The 22,752-nt window shown below is 32.6% G+C and overlaps 1 pseudogene across 1 annotated transcript in view; it reads right to left on the bottom strand.

Moving 5' to 3' along the window:
* Positions 1-22,752, bottom strand: part of LOC143223062 (Na(+)/H(+) exchanger beta-like) — an 83,678-nt pseudogene that overhangs the window by 35,472 nt on the left and 25,454 nt on the right. Inside the window, exons 5-10 of the transcript XR_013012641.1 lie at positions 16,095-16,136; positions 12,209-12,277; positions 9,722-9,803; positions 6,768-6,795; positions 731-840; positions 382-457 (exon numbers count right to left, since the gene is read on the bottom strand). The product of XR_013012641.1 is annotated as a Na(+)/H(+) exchanger beta-like (transcript). The remainder of the gene's footprint in view (positions 1-381; positions 458-730; positions 841-6,767; positions 6,796-9,721; positions 9,804-12,208; positions 12,278-16,094; positions 16,137-22,752) is intronic.

The following is a 22,752-nucleotide window of genomic DNA, read 5'->3' as shown; positions in this document are numbered from 1 at the left end:
TGTGTAGTGTTTCACAGCATTTTCCACACATAGTCTTGCAAAATAAAGTCTTGTGAATTATAGAAATCATCATTTATGATAATTTACTTGGCCCATGAGCTAATATATTTCACTACATAATTGTACACTTTTATCTTAAATAATACTTTCTAGATCTCCAATACATTTGAAAAATGTTCAAGTTAAGCCATACTATTTAAACAATAGTACTAAAAAGTAGCTAACCACCAGTAGAAAACGTAAATATATACAAGTATTTATCAAAGTAATGCTCTGAAAGAGAAAGTACCTGAGTATATTAATTTCATTATTTCATTACCATTATTTACTTTTAGTATGGATTTATACTTACTAAAAATTTAAAATGAACTTATTACTTACCATTTAAAAGAGATTCTCCAAAAACAAGAAAGTACAAAACTTTGTTCACACCAATTTCTTGAAATATTGCTAAAACCTGAAAAAAAACAATAACAGTGTAAACAGTAGTAAAATAGAAGAGAAAAAATAAAAGTGTATCAGTATATAATTCAAAACATGTTACTTATAGGGATAGCAGTGAATATATTTCTAGTACAACTAAATAAGAATCAATGTAACAGTATATAAGCCAAAATGTATTATTTATAGGAATATCAGTAATAGCATGGTTGTATAAAAAAACAATGTATTAATATACAAATTAAGAAATATTATTTTATAAGAATATCAGTTAAGTAAACATACTTACAGCAACTGGATCCACAGCTGAGATCAATGCACTAAAGACAAGACACTCTACAATTCCTACACTTATTGGTCCCATTGCACCTGCCTCTGCTAGGCCATATAGACTTGGTCCTACATTTCAAACAATGTCACAATTTATAATATAACAAGCATAAACTAGCTGGTACACATATAAGATGGCTTGAAATTAGTATGTTAAGTTTCAAAAAATATGTTTGGACATTATTCATCATGAAACGTCTTCCATTAACTTCTATATCAAGTAAGTAACTGTCAGCATCAACACAAAGATTATGTTAAACATCCTATTTTCCACGGGCATATCTGAGGTCATTTCATAATATATAAAGAGGAGATTCTACTATCTCTGATAATGTACAACAAGAGCATGTGAATAGGGTCAAATATGGCAAAAACATTAAGTTGGAATAGCCATACAAGGTGAGCACAACCAAAAACATTAAAAATTGTGGCACCCGGTTGCTACACTTTGTGTTGAAAAATGGACTCAATATTAATATTGCAAGTTTCTATTGTTGGACAGATTATTTTGGATCATTTATTAAAATAAATGCAAATTAGAATCAATGTAAAGATAATTACATATTTTGGTGTTTTTGCTTTCAACTACAAGTTCCTTGTAATAAATAATTGTCCTAACTTCAAATTATGCTAAATAGTCACTTACTTGCTAGCTCCTCTTGTATGTATGGTACTTCTCATTTCTACATTACTTCAGTGCAAAAGTAGCTAACCAGCTGAGACATAACAATTAATAAATCTACAGTTTCAACAAATAACTCTTACCTAACTTTCTTTTATATACCATCAAATTATTTTCTAAACTTTTAAGGATATTACAGAAGACAGTCACATAACATTAAATGCTCCTCTGATGAAACAACTATATACATGTGCTAACTAAAAACATAGCCTTCAACACTGCCCTTCCTGGATTGTGAAGTCCCTTAAACAATTATGCTATATACAGAAAACAATGGATTCTTTGCTGTTGCACTTTAGGTTGGATGTCTTCATTGTCTTGTGCTTCTATCATTGCTGTCACTGTATGCCCAGGATCTCCTGGACATAGACTGTGAAACTGTTTGCAACTTACTTTACATGAAACATAAGCCCAATATAAACCCTTCTTTGGTATATATTATCCACATATCATGATTTGTGGAAAAGCTGCCCACCATGAGAGGAACTCCTAACTTTCCTCTTGATGGAAATTTATTATCACTTATTGTTCACACCAATATATTTTATAGCTTCATATGGGGAAGTAATTATCTACCTTTCATTACTGGATAAAGGTTGAACAACTGTAAATATCATACCAGTACTCCTCAATGTGTTGCAAGTCTTCCTGTCAATGAATCAAATGACTCATTAAGTAATGCATTCCTTAATTCAATAGAAAATATAGAAGGATATTTTCATCATTAGGGTATAATATCCTAATTTATTGTTAAACAACTATTGTACATTGTAATGTAGAGCTAACAAATATTTGTTGCTTAATATACACACAAACACTTAAATTCTGTAGTTAAATCATAATATTTCCTGGCGACAATCATTGTAAACCATTAGTTTCTCTGTTGAACAATGTTACTTCTAGTAATGTACCCATTCATACCACACCACAATAGATTTAACAAAAAAACATAAATAGGTCTGCACTGCACAAAAAGTGAATTATACATTCAAAGGAAAAAAAAAATCATCACATTTTCATAATGCATGAAACAAAGGGTTAATAGTTGATTCATGAGTCCAGGACCATTCATGTTTTTAACGCTTGTAGTAGTTCTATTTTCCTGTCATACTTTGGGAGCAGCTTCTACTCCCTAAAGGCTTTTGTCTTTAATTCTTGTTAATACGACCTTTCAGGCTGATACCCCTCTTGCCTTGTGTCAATAAACGCTAAACAACAAGCCCTTCTCTCCAGTTGTTAACTTCTCTCATACAATGTTAACAATAATCTAATTAATTATTTCAGATATTATACAACAGCGTTTCCCAATCAGGGCAGTACCACCTCTAGTAGGCGTTTCTAAATTTCAGGGGGGTTAATAAACTTTGAGGTGACAGACAGGAAAGATTCGGGGTTTCAAAGTTATATTTGTTAAAATTAAACGATAGAAATTGACAATTGTTGACCTGCAATTTTCTTACTAATAAAATATTTTAACAGTCTAAACATTTATTAAAAGGGGCGATTAGCATTAACTGTTTGCTGCACTGCGGCGAAAAATGTTGGAGAACACTATTTTAGATCTTCATTAGAGAGTGTTGATATTTTTTTATTATTATTTCAAAAGACAATCTCAAAATTTCTGAATTGTGAATTTATTTGTTTATCTGCAGTCTTGACGGATTCAAGTTTTTCAAGTTAGCAGCTTTCCTTAAAGTTGTACACCTACTTTGTTTTAGACTAATTCACATATTATTATCCACTATGGTATATACGAATTGAATACATGCCGAGAAATTCATAATTTCATATGGAACTGTGGGACATGTGGATTAGATAATTAGTCAAATATTTCAACATGATCAGATGAGGTTTTATTCTTTTTAAATGACACTTTGGGTTTGTCTTTAAAGGTTACTTAATACTGTTAAAGCTGGTACGTTTAAATATGCATCAAGATGAACAGCTTGTTGTTTATGAAACTATTCCAATCATTCACCTTGGAAATCATTTCACATTGTGTTTGATATGCCTTTCATGTTTTTCCCATTATTATCTGTAGGTTTCTCAGCTGGTTGACGTTGTTGAGCTCACCTACTGAATTCTGCAACTTGATAAAGTCCCGGAAGATACTACAATCATAAGTGGCACAGCTGTAGTGGTAAAAGCAGTAGACCAGATAATTTCCTCTATTATATATTACATAACAAACACTGTTTAACGATATAATTCTTTAGTGAATGTAGAGAGATTGTGCACACAGTAATAAAATGTGCATCAGATAGGTATAAGGATTTGGCTGTATTCCTTGCAAATAAACCAGAGTGTTATCAGCTGGTTTTAGAAAATGACGTTGCATGTAATGCCTGCTACAGGAGAATAATGAAGCACAGACATGCTGAGCAACATGAGGTTCCACATATCTATGCAACAAAAATAAAATTAAAGTGGAAGTTCAGATGTGCAGACCTATATGTGGATGTAAATACAGATAATCTATACATCTGAGAGTAGTGTTAGAAGGATGGTGGTTAAGGAGCCTAGTTCATGGAAAAATATATTCAAACTTCATCTAACATACATACTAAATTTCCAACCAAGCCATATAGATGTGATCTTATATCCATAATAAATACTATTTAAATTTTCAGCAAAGTTACAAATAAGTTTATTGTAACAACCATACAAATAATTACAGTTAATGCAGGAATAAAATTACATCATATAGACATAACTATATCCATAACCAGAAAATTTTCAAATTAGAGCCAAACTAATCAAATTTGTTCTTGATTAAATGTACAGAAATATAATATGAATTTGATTCTACTTCCATACTGTATTACGTTTACAGCCCACCATACAGCCATTATTTCATTTATAAGTATGCCATACGAACTTTGTTGTATATGGAATAAAAGGTATTTCCATTTTCTCTGAATGACTTTAGATTTTCAGTTAAAATAAAATGATTTCTTATCCAATCGTATTACGATATTTTTCAATTTGGAAAATATCTATTTAGTTTTCTGCTAGCAGTGATAAATGGTTGTAAATAGAATATTTTATATGCATTTTGTTTGTTTGTTTTTGAATTTCGCGCAAAGCTACACGAAAGCTATCTGCACTAGCCGTCCCTAATTTACCAGTGTAAGACTAGAGGAAAGGCAGCTAGTCATCATAACCGCCAACTCTTGGGCTATTCTTTTACCAACGAATAGTGAGATCGACCGTCATATTATAACGCCTCCACGGCTGAAAGGGCTAGCATGTTTGGTGTGACTGGGATTCGAACCCGTCAGGTTACGAGTCGAGCACCTTAACCACCTGGCCATGCCGAGCCTTATATATATTTTAAGATGCACTCATATGTTTTTAAAACATGCCAAAATTTCCCTCCTTTACTTTCCTATTCCAAATTACTATCTTTTAGTCAGTCACTGTTACAATGTTTTCACCTTTTCGTAATATGCTGGAATTTGTTGAGTTCAACTATATTTGAGAGATACTCCAGTTTCGTGCACAAAAACTAATTTCGAAGTTAGTCAGAAAATTCAGTTTTATCTTCACGTTGAAATGAAACAATCATTGCATCTTATACGACATTATACCCGACCTTCTTGTAATTATCGTATCTCGATGTGAAAATAATGTTTTTGCATTTTGACTCTATCTCTTCACAAATTTGCGCATATATGCGTGATTTAAAATACCTACTTTAATAAAATTAATAATTTCGGATACCTTATCTAAAACTAATTTTAACTCCCCTCCAAATATATTTGCAACCAAAGTTTCGCGGTTTTAAAAACGGTATGCTTTATCTTTGTTTTTTGGTCCAGCATGGCCAGGTAGGTTAAGGCGTTCGACTCGAAATCTGAGGGTCGCGGGTTTGAATCACGGTCGCACCAAACATGTTCGCCCTTTCAGCCGTGGGGTCGTTATAATGTGACGGTCAATCCCACTATTCGTTGGTAAAAGAGTAGCCCAAAAGTTGGCGATGGGTGGTGATGACCAGCTACCTTCCCTGTAGTCTTACACTGCTAAATTAGAGACGGCTAGCGCAGATAGCCCTTGAGTATCTTTACGCGAAATTAAGCAAAAACAAAACAATCTTTTTTTTCCCCAAATTATTTACAACTTCATATCGATTTCATCGATGGTGCACCATCTGTGCCAATTCCGACGCAATAAATCCAGAATAAATTCATATATTTCAGGTAATCATTTAAAACTTGGGACATATCCTTACTTCTTGTGTTTTAAGAAATTTCTTGGCAGCATAAATGTTTCTCAATAATTTTGCCTTCGTGAGTAAACCGTATAAGTGCCAACAGATGTGCAAGTTTACTTATATATGTTGATTCATCACTTTGTACTGCAAACATGGCGTTATTATATATATATTTTGTATGAGGGGGACTACATCTTTCACATAGTATTCGATATTCTTATATTCTTATCGTACTGTCCGTTACAGGAACATTTCTTCACTTCGGCATCATATTCATTTCAGGGCAAAACAGTATTCTCACTTGAAATAATCTGTCGATTTTCTTAAAAAATGATGTTCCGTGAAAATATGAAAATAATTTAATTGACACAAAACTTACAATTTCCAGATTTTCTCCACAAACCAAACACTCTGGCAAAGAGCTGCATTGATCATCGTACTATGTGAAACACAAACACATATTTTTGACACTACAAACGGATTTTGGTTCCTCTTCCACAGCTATTATTGCTTAAAAGACAAGCAACTTGTATTATATTCATGAATGTTCTTTAGGTCTATCTATCATTTATTTCTGTTGCTTTTGGTTGTTCTTTATTTTCACATTTAGCAATTTTTCTCTTCCTTATTCTAATTTCTTTCACTTTTTTGTCCTTGCACTCTTTACAACAGTTTGAAAAGGTGAATTTTTAAATACGAAACCAAATATCAGTAACCCCGAGAATAACATGTAATTCGCTTAACTCTGAGTACGATCTCAACCAATATAAACGAGGTTTCCCGCTTTACCTGCCAAAAACCAACGTTGCGTGGACGAAACTTTTTGTGTCGTGTGCCCAAAAAAGCATATAAAACGTTATATAATTTTTTTGCGCGCTCCATCGGTGATCAAATTTATAAATAATTTACTTTGCAATTGTACAATTTTCGAAGACATAGCGACATCTATCAGATCATAACGCGGCACCCGCTCTGGAAACATCTAAGGCTTAGTTAGTTAGAGTTATGAATCTGAATCTATAATAACTAACACTGAGATTTAAATATATTATGATCTGGACGTGTATCATGTTCAAAGAGTCATAAAATAAATTTTCTTACCTATAGTAAAGCAGTTGAGTAAGGTGCCCTGTAATGAAATAACAAAATAATACATTTTTATAACCAAAGTTTCAATAAACAAATAAGTTAGCCACTGGTTGAAACACATTGTCTATTTATCATTTAAATTCATTAAGTTAGTATATTTTCAAAATTATTGTTACATTCGCTAAATGTAAAATTTTCTGCAAACCAACAACTTTGTTTTTCATCTTAGGACATGTACACTCCACTGTACTTAAATGTATATCGACATTTGTATACAAGTTATATTCATGTTTTTTTTTTATTAGCATATCATTATTCAGAAATGGTTTATTAAAAGCTGCAGATGAGCGACTCAGGGAAAGGATTTCAATTTGTTTGGTTTTTGAGTAAAACGTTTAGCTCATAGCTCTATCACCTCTTGACCGATTATAGATCTCATTACAGTTAACAACTCAGTAAATCAAATCTTTTGATCGATGTATTTAAGTACAGCCAAGATATTATAGATTAATTTTTCCTAATCCTGCCTGAAAGAATTTCAATTTGAGGGTAACATGGTAGAAACCTGATGAGTAATAAAGTCGAATCGGGTATACGTGCAATTTTTGTTTTGAGTACACCAGATGATTGCATTCTTTCATTATTTATTCCGTTATGTTTTGATCCTTCTCAGTAATGTCACCATCACTTTCTGCAAGTCCGCTAAATTTGAAAATCTCCCACATAATATAACAATATTAACTAATATTGATTATGACAGTACCAAATGTCCCTTCTCAAAACGATCAATTGGAACCTTCTGACACAATAAAAGTTCTACTATGGTCAGCTTAAAGGTTATACAACTCGACAGATGTCCATATGTGAGACCGATAATAATATAACACTTTGACAACGTGATCATATACCACAGATCGAGAAACTGGGTTGGATCTTACTTTGAATGTCTACATTATTACTACTTTCACTGAATTCTGCAAAATAAACTCGGATAACAATTCCTGTTGTGCCTTGAGACTGCTGCATGTTAATTGCTCAGAGAATCCTGCAGCCTTACCTAAACGTTAACCGCCCTCTCGCCTCCATACTTTTCTCGTGTTTTCAAACACTGAATCCTTAAAGATGCAAGACCCACCACGGTCGGCAGTTTCACAAGGGATGGTCTAAGGTTAGAAGGCAGAATTCCTTTTACGAGATTCCATTTGACACGTTTCTTCTTAAAACAAACAATGTCCTCAAAATCAAGATGGCAAACCTTCAGATTTATTGTCCACTAAAGGAAGCAAGCTCGACTCTTGCTTAGTATCTTTAATGATCCAGTTATGTGTGCAGATGGTGAGTAAGACGACACAAAATTCAAAGTACATTTAATATGGAAACTATTAAATGTAAGCTGTCTTTTCAAGTTCACGAGACTTCATTATAGCATTAATCCTGTCAATGACGTGCACAAGAGAGGTAAGTCGTTTCTATTACATATAAAAAAAAATTCCCACTTGTTCACTCATACGTACTTGTTAAAACTATTCCATTCAAACGTAGCTTTTTATCAATCAGAGAGCAAAAAGATGACAAAAGAACAACGGCTAAATATGTGTATTAGGTTGTAGATCTACTTTATGTGTACTGTAGGTGGGTGTTTGTAAGAACTGAAACCATTTATCAATCTATGCAGCTTACTTCTGCAGATCATGTTATAAATCAAGGTATGATAATTATACTGAATACTGTTTCTATTTTAATTATTTAATTAAGACTACATGTGTGTGTGTGTATATACATATATAATTATTATATATATATATATAATATTTTTCACATACATTTCGGTTGCTATATGATGAAGTAACACGGTCTTAAAACTCATGGATAAAATGAAAGACTACTCTACTCTTCATTAAAAACATTATCAATGAATGTGAGACTAACATTTACAGCACATATATGTACGTTTGTAAAAAAATATTTCTTTTTACACCTATATTAAACATTCGCTCGAATTTTTGTGGAATAGATTTTGTGTTAGAAATGCAAACTAATTTACTCCATTCTGCAAGTGGAGTACAGAACATGAGAAAAATAACACAACTTTTCAAAAAACAACACTACATAACGCACCTCATTAGTGTAACGAGGTCTGAAGTACTTTAAGACCTGTTTTGCAACACCCAAACACTGCTGAAATATTTCCGTAAATATAATATAGTACCAAGTTTAATAAAACAGTTCTTTTTATGATGTTTTCATTACCCCACTTCATTACGTCTATACACTCTGTAGTACTCCTTGTACTAAGTAAGTTACACTGTAACTATTAGTTACTGTGAAAATTATAAATCATAGTTAAATGGTGAGACTTATGTTGATCCTAAATTAATCTGAGTAAGGGATCAAGTTGGGTGGTTTTTCTTGAGCGTTAATATACATACATATTGAAAAGAAACCTACTGAGTTCGCTTGCATCCATCCACATCATTGGTCTTCTGACAACACAGAATATCTGCAGCTTCGTTAATACACCGCTGTTACTTTGAGCTTGTTATAAACAAACTAATGAGAAATTAAATTATAATGACTGATGGGTTCTTGCTGTTTATTTAGAACGACAACATTCAATCTACCAGTATGTATTTTATTTATAAAGGTAGAATAAATGATTGTTTGTTTGTTTTTTAAATTTCGCAGAAAGTTACTCGAGGGCTATCTGTGCTAGCCGTCCCTAATTTAGCAGTGTAAGACTAGAGGGAAGGCAGCTAGTCATCACCACCCACCGCCAACTCTTGGGCTACTCCTTTACCAATGAATAGTAGGATTGACCGTCACATTATAACGCCCCCACGGCTGGGAGGGCGAGCATGTTTGGCGCGACGGGGATACGAACCCGCGACCCTCAGATTACGAGTCGCACGCCTTAACACGATTGGCCATGCCAGGCCAGTATAAATGAATTCTCAGTTAACACATACCAGTAAGGCATAAAGCAGGATCGTGCCAAGGTTACTGAAGAATGCACTGTCATGAAGGGAGTATGACGATTCTAGTATAATTCTTCAAAAAGAGAAAAAAATGATTAGAAAACCATATCAATAATATAACTACAAAAATAACAAACTACAAAGTCATAAACGATAGGCATACATTCTTGGAAAGACATAAAAATATCTTTTAATACAAACAAAAATGTGTGAAAGGGTTGATTATTGTAGAATTGTGAAGCAGGGGTGTGTATAAAAAACACAATAATAGAAAATAAAACGTATTCTTGCTTGAGAAAAAGTAACTTATTTACATGACCAATATCGGTGATTTTTGGCAACTAATTATTAAAATAGGTATCATATTTTATAAAAGTACTTTCAATAAATGAAGCACCCAATACGAAATATTTACTACAGTTATTATTGATTACACTTTTGAATAATAAAATTAACTTTTTCTTTACATAGAATTGCACACAACTTGTTTGAATGATAATTTTGTACAATTATCTGCTGTGCTTCTGATAATATAAACTGGCAATAACCGTTACTATAAATAGAAATATCCGGACTTTTGTCTCCAATTCAAAGAGTACCGAAATAGCGCAACACTAACTAATTCAGCAAGCTTATAATGCTATGATTCGGGATTCGATCCCTAAGGTAGACACAACTCAGGCAGCTCACTGCGAAGCTTTTCATTTTAAAGAAACTAGTTCTTATTGAACAAATTTCTGAACTTACTTCGTAAAAAAACTGTAAACTCTGACGTTTTTGCTATATAGAACTATGAAATATGTGTGAAACATATATTTCCAGCGGTTTGGGTATATATAAATATAAAAAATAACGACTTTTAAGTAATTAAAATTTTAAACTGAACATGAAGCTGAATGTTCCGATCAGGAATCCTAGCGATCATCACCAATATGAACTGGTGATTAGAGAAAAGGAATATACCAGGTAGCAGAACCAGCCGCCATAAAGGTTCGTCCAACAGTTCGAACCAAATCACGGGATTAATTGTAACAATTATTATTATTAACAGTTAATAATTGTCGGTATATATGTATGCAACTAAACCTCTGGTGCCATCTAGTAAGTTGCACCACAAGTAACAATTTATAAAAATTCACACATTATAAAGAAGTGGTTGTTATAAAAATTGTTTGTTTTTGAATTTCGCACAAAGCTACTCGAAGGCTATCTGTGCTAGACGTCCCTAATTTAGCAGTGTAAGACTAGAGGGAAGGCAGCTAGTCATCACCACCCACCGCCAACTCTTGGGCTACTCTTTTACCAACGAATAGTGGGATTGACCGTAACATTATAACGCCCCATGGCTGAAAGGGCGAGCATGTTTGGTGTGACGAGTATTCGAATCTGCGACCCTCGGATTATGAGTCGAGTGCCTTATCCACCTGGCCATGCCGTGCCTTCTTCATAATAGAACAAGAACAAGAAGAACACGACTTCACTAGAACTGTACGTAATGGTATGATTATACTGTTATATATTGATGTAATGTTTAAATGTCATACTGATAAACTGGAGTTCTTAAACACTTATTTTTTCAATAAACGGTACAACTTTAAATATATGAAAATATTTCAGTTTATATCAGTAATATTTATGAAAATATTGAGCTCTGTACATTCAATAATTTTGATGTACTGAGTTGCGTATGACTGAAGAGCACAAACTGAACATTTGTCCCATGCAGAACTTTCCATAAGCCCCTTACTGGCACAACTGTATGTCTGCGGACTTATTCTGCTGTAAACTGGGTTTAGATACCCGTGGTGGGTAGAGCATAGATATCCCTTTGTGTAATTTTGTCCTTAATAATAAACAAACCAACTTCCCAGAAAAAAGAAACTTTGTTAGAAAATTTTCACTTTTTAAAAATGTTTCTCAATAAGAATGAGTATTGTGATTAGACAAATAGCTGCTCGTAGGGCGGGATTTTTGCTACTTTTAAAAATAAAGTATCATGTTATTTTGAAGTGTTCATACCAATTGAAAGATGAAATTTTATTCGTGAAGTTATTTTCTTTAAGGATTAAAGGATTATTTTTAAAATATTAAAAATATCGCTTAACTGTAACTTACGTTTAGTTCACCGCAAAATGTTTCACCTGAATTAAAGGACGAGTTTGATATTCGAAAGTCTACGGTTAATATGAATCATTGTTTTCCCTTGTTATTGTTAAAACGTAAAATTGTACAGTGGGCTATCTGTGCTGTGCCCACCAATGGTATTGAAACTCGATTTGTAGCGTTTGAAGCTTTCACACACTCCAATGAGCCACTGGGAAAATCATTGGTTTGAATGAATATACACTGAGATAAGTTTGTATAGTTAAATTAAGAAGTGTTGAATGTCGTTAGTAGTAAATACTTATAACACTATCTTTAGTTTAACTTTAGATAAGTTACGAAAATAAAATACGTATATACTGTAAACTGACTTACGGTGGTAGAAGAAACAAGAAGAAAGCTCTAGAAGTAAACTGTGGTACCAGACTGGTTGAACCAGTTACACTGAAATGCAAAAAAAGGTAAAATTCAACAATGGTACTTGCAAAATTCACATGCAACGTTTAACTGCTGTATGAAATAATGTAAATGATGCAACTTAGATGTCTCTCAACAAATATTATCAGTAACCACACCGAGTCATTCTGTGTTTTTTACTATTTTGGTCCTTTATTTCTACCTGCTAAATTTTCAATAGGTTTTACTCAGGTTAACTAAATATGTGCTGGCCGTTCATTCTATTAGGTTGTCCAGAAATAAACGTCGTTTTTGAAATGCGAAGTTTGGAAAAGTATAAACCAGTATTGTAAAACATGCTTTAATCAAAATAAGCACTATTTCCTTCAACACACTTTTGCCAATGTGTTACGATTCTGTTTCTCCCTGCTGTAGAAATCAGTGTTTCTATGGTGAATAAACTCCCTGAAAGCTTCATCTGCACCTGCCTGGTTTTGAAAGCATTTATTGTTCAAAAAGTTGTACAAGTGCTTGAAAAATGAAAATATGTAGGGGAAAAATCTGAGGAATAAGGTGGATGAGACAGAATCTCGATTCTCAATCCGTTAAATTTTTAGAGTGTCATCCTTGACAGGTCTCATAACGTCGATTTTCTTGATCTTCAGTCAGCTCATGCGGAACCAACTTATCCAACTTTTTCGTCTTTCCAATCGCGCTCAGGTAGTTGGCAATGCTTGATTTGCTTGTGCCTAACTTTTCTGGAAGCTCACGTAGTGATGTGCGAGGGTCTGTTTCAACTGATTCCTTTAATATGTTTTCATCTAAGGATGGCTTCCTTCCACGACCTGTATGTTCAGTAACAGATTCATAGCCGAATGTGTGGTTGATGTTCCGTGTAGTTTCGATAGTTTTTTGTCCAAGTTTAAAGTCGCAGAGGAAAATCAGACGAATGTCCTTCTTGTCTATGATGCCTTGGGGGGTTGCGAAACTCACTCTGAGTAGAGTTGAAACAGTAGACAATTAACACACCTTGTAAGCGACAAACGTTAGATTAAGCCAAGCAACCAAGTAACTTAATATTCAGCTTCTAAATGTCATCATGAAAATTTTGACATTTATTTCTGGACAACCTAATGTACATCCGTTTGAAAATTATTTTGAATGACTAGATAGATCTCAGTTCTTTATTTATTTCAAAGTTCTGGATGGCTAGTGAGCATTTACTCTGAAAAACAGGATTTTCACTGGTTCTTAACTTTCAAGATCTAGTTAACTACTCGATCGTTACCCCGGTTTATCAGAACTCTGATGGTACCCACTGTAGCTTTTCCCTGCATGTCCATATCTCTACTAGCCCGTAACTTTAACGATCTATTTACACAATCAGGCTTTACCTTATATAACTAATTATCTATTTGTCTTGTATGTTCATTTTCTACAGTTATATTTTACGTACTTATCCTGATTAACTGCATTTTCAGAATCAGTTGTTGCTGTTTTGAATTACGTACAAAACTACACAAGTACATTTAATCCATGTTAAGCCTCAAATACTAACCAGAACATTTATGTGAAACACGAAAATAATTCCAATTAATTTGTTTAAAAAATCTCTGCCCACCACGGGTATTGAAACTCGATTTTTAGCGTTGGGAGTCCGAAGATATGCGGCTGTGCCATTGGGGAGGGCCTTTAAAATTAGAGGAGTGACCAGTATTATTTTTCGGATTTGATATATAATAAACAGATTTCATATTATTTAATACAAATTAAAACTTCTTGAACACTCTTGCATTTTATTTGATTTCTTTTGATTAAAAATTAGATCAATTTAACCTTTTTAATTCATTGGCCCTTTTTAATAGTTTCTGCTCCCCTTGAAGCTATGAAATAAAATAGTCTTACTGTAGCATAAAGGCGTCACCAGACTCAGATCAGGTCCGTGCTCTGATTCTATATGAAAGTGCCCCGAATTCCCCAGTTGGTGTTTTGAAAATCACAATAGAAAACCATGATCGATGTCATACAGAAACGCCAAAACTTACAGCGCTTATGGGTTAGATCCCCGAATTTTTTAAGCGTCTAGTGACGTCTCTGCCATAGTACGCTGATTTAACTACAAAAGCGTATTGATTCGAAACTGCAATTTATATTTCTCCTTTCGTGCTGAAATTTATTCCTGAAACACATTAATTTCCAAAAATGAATTTTTAAATCACGACATTTCACTGACCCGATCATTTTTAACTAGGTGACACATATACCAAACAATAAAATAATCTAACCCTGTGAAAAGCAACTTTTTAGCGAAATATCTCAAATTATGAAGGCGTTATTACTTCCTTCATATTTGCTTCGTGTTTTATAACGTAGTTAAATAAAATATCATTGACAGTTTATGTGTGTCTAAGACACGTCTTGAATAATGTGACATGTATAACACATATACAGCTACATTCGTTCGCTGGTACACATAAAGGTTTGTCGAGAACATGAATTAACTATACTAAAATATTTTATCAGCATACCACATGGCGTCAAACAAAAAGTAACAACATAAGTTTCGAAGGTTAAATAAAAGCAAAATATCATTATTAGCTCCAATATTTTAGTTTTACGGTATGTATAAATTGATAATAAAAATAATATCAAACTATTATAAATGTTTTGTGGAAAACATCAAATGAAAATATAACTTAGCAACTTATTTATGCATAATAGTAGGATTTGTATCATCAACATAAAAAAGAGTTGATTTAAGCATCCCAAACCCTGATTAGCTCACAACTTACTGTAATTATCAGTTGTCTTTCAATGTTAGTCCCTTTAAGATCAGTATTACTGTAACTAGTACTGTAAATACAAAAGATCAAACAACGCAGCTGCGTGTATAAATCATGACTACCAATCAACGTTTTCCGAAGTTTAAAAGTTTTTTTCATGTTAGTACGCCAATGAGATAACCTTTGCTATTCGATAAAAAATGTTCGTTACGATTTATATTTGAACTTGTGCAATGAACTGCACAGAAGTTTGCTTAACAAAATATGCAATTAAACAAGATACAGCTAGCACTGATCCAAAACAATATACGAAAATCCACGGATTTGTAAAGCTAAGATACTTTTGAAGAAATTGTTGAACAATGTGAAGTTAAACAAGATATTTATGTAAAAGCAGTTTACGATGATTCGAGGATTCCTGAAATTATTATTTTTTTAATGGAGCGTTTAACAAAACGTAGACAACTCCCAATATTCAGAAATTGTAATTACGTCTTTTGCCAAAAACATTAATGAAAATGTATCACCTGCAATACAGTATTCGCATTAATTACTGGATTGGTTCGGAGACATTGCGGTATTTTCTATCTCAAAACGAAGAGGATTATTTTAGTCAATACCTGCAACAATATATAAACTGACGACTGACAGAAGGTCATTGACTATAATATAAAATGAGACAGTGTCAACAAAAGTTAAGATTGTAATTCGTAATATTGAATGAATTGACAAATTTATGTTCCCAGTAATAAAATCTAAGAACTAAAGAATGTCATATAGAGATGTCTTAGTTTTTATTTCTTTTGAGCTTTATGACAAAAGGAAATTAACCAAGAATTCCTAACTTTAGGATGTTGGTGACACCTTGCTTAAAAGAAATGTATAACTGCAAAATTAGATCATTTTAAATATTATTTTACGATGATAGACAATAATAGTAGTATGGGTATGAAAACAACAACAAAACTATAGTAATAAACCTAAATTTATAAAAGTATATATGCCCGCTTATCTGTCAGGCCAATTAATTTATTTATAATTTCTCATATCTATACACTGAAAAAACAAAACAATATACTTACTAAATGATAGTTCCCACTGCCACGCCAAGAATTATCAGGATGCTGAAACAATAAAAATGTTTTATTGTCTTTCTTATATTCATTATACATCTACATATATCGATATCTATAGTTTCAGTCAAAATAAGTAAACTTATAAGGAATAACTGCATTAAACACAGCAAATCCAAACCTCTGACCAATTATATACTTTATTTTAACTCAAACACAAGCCGAAACAAATTAAACAAGAAACGCTACATCAACTGAAAAGATCCCAGGTTACAAGCTGCAATGTGGGATTATTAAAAGTAGAGTAAGATTTGGAAGTGACTGGGGAAGTAAGACCAACATAGCGGTGAGGATACACCGTCTATCAGTGTTAACTTCCTTCCATTCGCCAGTCTCATATAAGAAAAAAAAAACAGCAGTAGATATTGAAACAGAAATCAGGAAAGCGAGATGTGGGTGCTCAAGCCCACAACGTCCCACATCTATATCATCCTTCCCTGCCTGTAGTCAGATGTAGGAAGGTGACTGCTCTCCCAAACAGAGAATTAATTGAAATAAAAATAAAGAAATAATGTAACACCATTTGGGGGTAAGATGAAAACTTATCTCTTGATATTAGCATTCCAACCCCTAATGTGGTAGAAAGGTACTAATTGACAGCACAGCAAACGAACTATACTAGCATATACTATCAAGCTGTCCAAACTAGTATAGCTCTCACCTATCACTAATTCATCAAGTCTACTGTGACTATCATGCTCTAAACAAGTCTTTATAAGCGGCAACGTGTACATCTGCACAAAGTGATGCCAAGTTATTAAATTACCTTATTCTTAACTAAAAATAGTTTAGAAATTTTAAGTAAAATGTTTCTAATTTTTATTTCTTTATATTTATTTCATACGTTCTTGTATTTAGCAGTCGCCTCCAACACCTGGAGTACACATTGTAGCTTGTATCCTGGGATCTTTTCAGTTGATGCAACTTTTTTGTTTGTTTTTGTTTCCGCTTGTTTTTGAGTTAAAGTAACAAATCTATCTATATATAAATTTATGGTGCAGAAAACGCAAGGTGTATTTCAAAGAAGGACAATAAACAAATTTTAGATTCCCGCTGATTAGTAATAATTGAATCTTAAAACATTTCATTTGATTAAATAGTTTTCTTTATAAAACAGTGCTATTTGAGGATATCTGTTTTTATAAAGTACAATGAAATGTCTATAAGTTTTGTACGTAGAAAAATAATCGCTGACAAGGAAAAAGCTTAATAAAAAATTAGGGTACGTTCATATGAAATCCACTATTTATTTGCAACAAGTTAAATGCTTAACTCCTTTCCATCTGGAACCATGCACAGCTAATATACAAAGACAGTTGCTTATTGTTACTCAAAATAAATAGCTTTGTTGTCTACATAGGTGAAGAACTTCAGGTGAAAAAAAAAGACTCATTTCTCTATGAGGGCTGGTTTAGTGAAGGACACTTCAAAACATTGGTCCTTTTACGTTCAATATTCTACTGGAGTATGCTGTTAACTATTAACTTGGCTTTTTTTTTTTTAAATCCTGAAACGTTATCAAAATATTAGTCTTTTAGTTACTATGATTTGACAAAGTTAGTTATTAGATATGAGCTAAATGTTACGATAGTCTGAAGAAAACATTTTTCAACTGAACCCTTCTTTGATATTTATGTAATTAGCGTACTTTTATTCTATCCCTTACACTTATAATCTTAATTCATAACTCTGGTATTTTTATGAGTAAAGGGTTGAGTATATTACATTAAAACAATTTAGTAGCCTCATCACGTCCTAATAGTGCATTTTGCCACATTGATTAATGTTCTATCTGACAACCATGCGTCATTACAATATCCCAGCAGCGTAATTTTCATCGCAAAAGGCTTCATCGTTTGGTTGTCGTGCCCAAAGTTCATCACTCCTTCCTGCATTATTGTCAGAAGCTTGACTGCACAGAAATCCATTGGTACTATGTCCAGTGACATGCATACCAGTATGTTTCGTAAAGAATAACATAAACATCTGTATATTCATCATCTACTTGAGATTTGTTACAGTTGAATACATATGTCATAAAAGCAGGTTGCTTACACGTGACTGTGTAGTTTTACCAAACAAAGATCCTTCTTTGTTATACTGTGTTGTTGTTGCCTGGAGTATATGTACGGTTCTTGCAACTGCCCTGTGTTCTTGGATTATTACCTGTTACAAGACGTCGCTCCTTGCTCATCTGCCTACGGCTTATTAAAGGTCTCCTTTTTTTGGTGATACTTATACCACAAGCTGATCCATATTCCTTTATTTTAAATGCCATTAAGTACAAACGATATCGTCGTCTTGGAGATTCTAAATCCCCGATGTGAACACATCTATATAATATACGTGTTTTAATATTTTGCGATGGAAACGACTCTTTCCCCGTCGCGCAAAACATGCTCGCCCTCCCAGCCGTGGAGGCGTTATAATGTGACGGTCAATCCTACTATTCGTTGGTAAAAGAGTAGCCCAAGAGTTGGCGGTGGGTGGTGATGACTAGCTGCCTTCCCTCTAGTCTTACACTGCTAAATTAGGGACGGCTAGTGCAGATAGCCCTCGAGTAGCTTTGTGCGAAATTCAAAACAAACAAACAAACAAAGGACTCTTACATATCTTTTCCTAAATCGACCAAGTTTCGGTTGCATCGCACAATTTTACGAATTCCAAATAATGTTAAAACGTAATTCTGACAGATGCCAGTTCACCTACAACTTTATATCGACTGTAGCTGTTACGTGACTTGGTGATTTGCATATTTAAAATCATCTCAATATAAAGTACTAAACCCTCTGTGTATCAATATGTTTTTTTCTCTTTTTGCATATCATGTCGTATGCAACAGAAAGATATGAGTAATTTTATATTGCTTAAGCCTTCCTGAATTTCGATAAAAAGTCCTCAAATACACTGAAATACATAACATTTGAGTTTGACGTATTTAAACAGTATTTTTTTTTATCAAAGTTTATACTCATTGGTTATATTTGGAAAATAAAATTGTGTAAGAATCTGTTTCGTGTAATAAAGACATTTCTGTCTTTTAAATATTTGGCCTCTTGTTGTCAGTGTTCCGAATTCGAATTCTACAAATTCTTCGTTTGACGTCTTGCTTCTAGCAGTTCCAGCTTTACTTTCAAAATAGCATTATTTCATAAGCATTTACAAAGCTAAAGATTTCTGAAAAAGAAATCGAGTAAAAGTATAAAAATTATAAACTTAGCAATAAACATCTAAATGTTAATAAAACATATTGAAGAACGATTGAAATAATTGCTTCTCGGATTTTCAAATATTTTGCTGAACAAATATGTAATAAATGGAAATCTAAACTACATAGACTGAAGGAATATAAGACTGGCAGCCATAAAATTCAATTAATTAACCATGACAAATAGTCTTGAAATCTCTAAAGTTATCAGTATAAGGTATCTCGAACAAATTTTTATAAATCAACTTGAAATTTCAGATATTTTGATATGAAACTTTTTAAATAGATTTTGACATAATGATAAGATGTACCAAAGCTGGTTACACTTTGCGAGAAAATGTCATTTTAAAATATCGATTTTCATTTGGAACGTGTTTGCTGGACCATGATTCTAACCACCATTGTAATGTAGTTCATGTTGGAAAGCAATTATTATGTGCATTTAACCACAGAATTATCGATAGTGTTCATATAGGATTTCTCAACTTTTAAGTAATTTTTTTTTCTTCAAAACTATTATACATTAAGCTGCTTGGGTGTACAACTTTGCTTGTTACATATTAACATGTAAGTAAACATTAAGTAAAAAAATCATTACTGGAATTTATCTTACTAATTACTAATGAAGTTTTCTATGTATTACGTAGAAGATAAGTGGTCTCGCACAATTGTTTTGACTGGTATTTATTTACATTAACAAAAACAAAAGAGGTATTCAACAAGAGTCACTATATGGGTACCCACCGTTATTGAACGGCATAAAAAGTCAGTCAGTTTAGAGTCACACTAATTTTTTCATAACTGTTGTAAAAGTTAATTGCTAGTAATAGTATTTGTAAAATATAGTGGCTAGGGAACGGACTTTCGACAAGCCGTTCGAAATAATGCGCACAACACGTTCCCCACACACACACACACATTAGGAAGAGTTATCTCTACACAGATGAATATTTATCTCCAACATAAATTACTGTAAAACAATGAGAAGTCACTTATTTTTCTGTTTATTCGTTCAGCAAGCATTACAATATAAATGGAAGTAGTAACTTTATTTCGGTCGTTAAACTGTGAGTACTCTCTGTTTGGTGCACAAATCCAACCTACTCGTCATAAATACGTACATTTTGTTTTGCTTATTGTCATGTTCAATTTTGGCCTAAAATCAACAGTGACTAGCAGTTCAGTGTCACATGGTGCTGGTATAAAGAAGTCGCATGATAGTTGAGACTAACATATTACTAAGTGATCATGTAGACCTGAAAGATGATACAGATCTAAAATCCAGAGGATAAAAATAATTTGTACATATAGTAATATAAGATAATTGAAAAAATGTTAACTTAAAAATGGGAATAGGGTTCATCAAAAAAGTACAGAACTTAGTTGAATCATAACCCAAAAATTATATTTTCAAGCCTACAAGTAGTGACCCTAAAAATGTAAATAAACTAGGCTGGAAATTGAGTCTACATTACTTTCTGAAACTATAAATCCGTTTTTTCTCCTTGTCTACAGTACTCATTAATTTAAGGCATTTTGACATTAATAAGTATTTATTTAATATTTTTACTTATCATAAAAGCCAAAATTACATCAGAGTCTCTTTGACTGCTTCATGGCGGGCTGATGCTGTTTCAAACAACAATTAAAACTAGATTACGTATCTCGTTATAGTAGTCGATATGATACGTATCCTGATACAGAAGTTTTAACAACAGTTTGTTACAAAGTTTGACAGTCTTATCTGTAATTTATTATTTATATTACTAACACTGTATTATTTAAGTGTTTTTTTTATTATCTGATTTCATCAACTAAATTCTAGCTGGCAAGATAATTAAAATTTAAAAAAGTTAATACCTGTCCATCAATTTTGTTATTGTTAATTTATGTTATTTTACATGTAATGTTTTTGATACAAAAAATGAAGACACCATGTAACACTGAATACTCGTATTTATTAAATCATTTTTCAGAAAAAAATACTTTATTAGAAATTCAGAATGTTTCTGTACAAAAGGCTTATAATGTTTACTGTAAATTTGCCAAATTTCGCAAAGAAATATAAATCGTATTGGTACAATCGTTTCACGGCCTCACGATACGGTACCAGTATCGTATCGCTTTATCGCCACATTTAATTAAACCCCTTCTCCCAGATCTAATCTGACTGCAGATATCTCTTTAAATTCGAGTTACACAGCATGGGTAACATACCCGTATAAAAAAATAAAATTCACTATTAACAACAATGAACATGTTATAAGTAAGGGAGAAGTTATGGAATATTAAAATTATTTACGTGGTAGACACAGCATTACTTCCTCCGATAAAGAAAATAATTTTACTTGCTTTCATAAGAAAAATATATTAGAATGTGTAAAAACTAACCAGTTCAGTTACGAATGTGATAAGAAATGGTTTCTTCATCAAACCTTGCTATTATACGTTATGAGTGATGCATACGTTTTGGCAAATTTCACTTATTCTGCACTGCAAAATTTTATTTTACCTTAGTTATGATTCGGTAAAGGTGAAGCTATACATGTCACAGTCCTTTACTGTTGAATAGGAGCTTATCATAAAATGTTAAAACATTTTATTGTGATTTTCATTTAACAATATATATATAAATTTATATTTGGTAACCAGAAATACCAAAGGTCTCAACTTATAATATTTACAGTTTAGAATATTAGTTCTTTTAGCAAATTAAAAATATTTGTATATAAAGATATATTTATCACGTTTGTGAATTTGTAATTAAGCACAAAGTTACGCGATGAACTATCCGTGTTCTGCCCACCACTGGTATCGAAACCCCTTTTTTAGTGTTGTAAGTCCACAGACCTACTGGGGGTGTGTATCATATTTACTGGCATGAAAGTTTGAACTTTAGCAGCTTTTCATCGAACACATACACTAAACACCGAATACATAAAATCTTATTTCTATAATGTACACTTGTAAGTTGTGTACCACTTTATTTTACTTGAATGTCTGACAATTTGACACCATTTATAAGATATTTTAAAATCTTAAAATGTAGCATATACCAAAAACAAACTAACAACAAATAGCTGCACTAATGTAGAGCTTCAGATGTTTATATTCCATTGTCTACTTTCTGTTTCTTTCGCATACTTAACTGAAATTGTCGTAAGCCATTTGATTCAAGTATTTTATCATCTGAATTACTTGACGTTGTATCAGTGAATAAAAAATTGTCTTTATAAAAGCTACTGTTATCCTTGATTGAAAACAAGATTCCACTTTTTTAAATATACACAAAACAATTGTTTATTTGAAGCTTATAGAGCATTTATATTAAAGTGTTACGTTTAGTACAAGGGTACTGTTAGAGGGTTAGGGGATCAGAAGATGCGAACAAATCTATTC

This window comes from Tachypleus tridentatus, chromosome 8 (genome assembly GCF_004210375.1).
Source record: "Tachypleus tridentatus isolate NWPU-2018 chromosome 8, ASM421037v1, whole genome shotgun sequence".
NCBI classification, from domain to species: Eukaryota; Metazoa; Arthropoda; class Merostomata; order Xiphosura; family Limulidae; genus Tachypleus; species Tachypleus tridentatus.
Note: the sequence above shows the minus strand (reverse complement) of the source record. Positions and strands in the feature narration are given on the sequence as shown.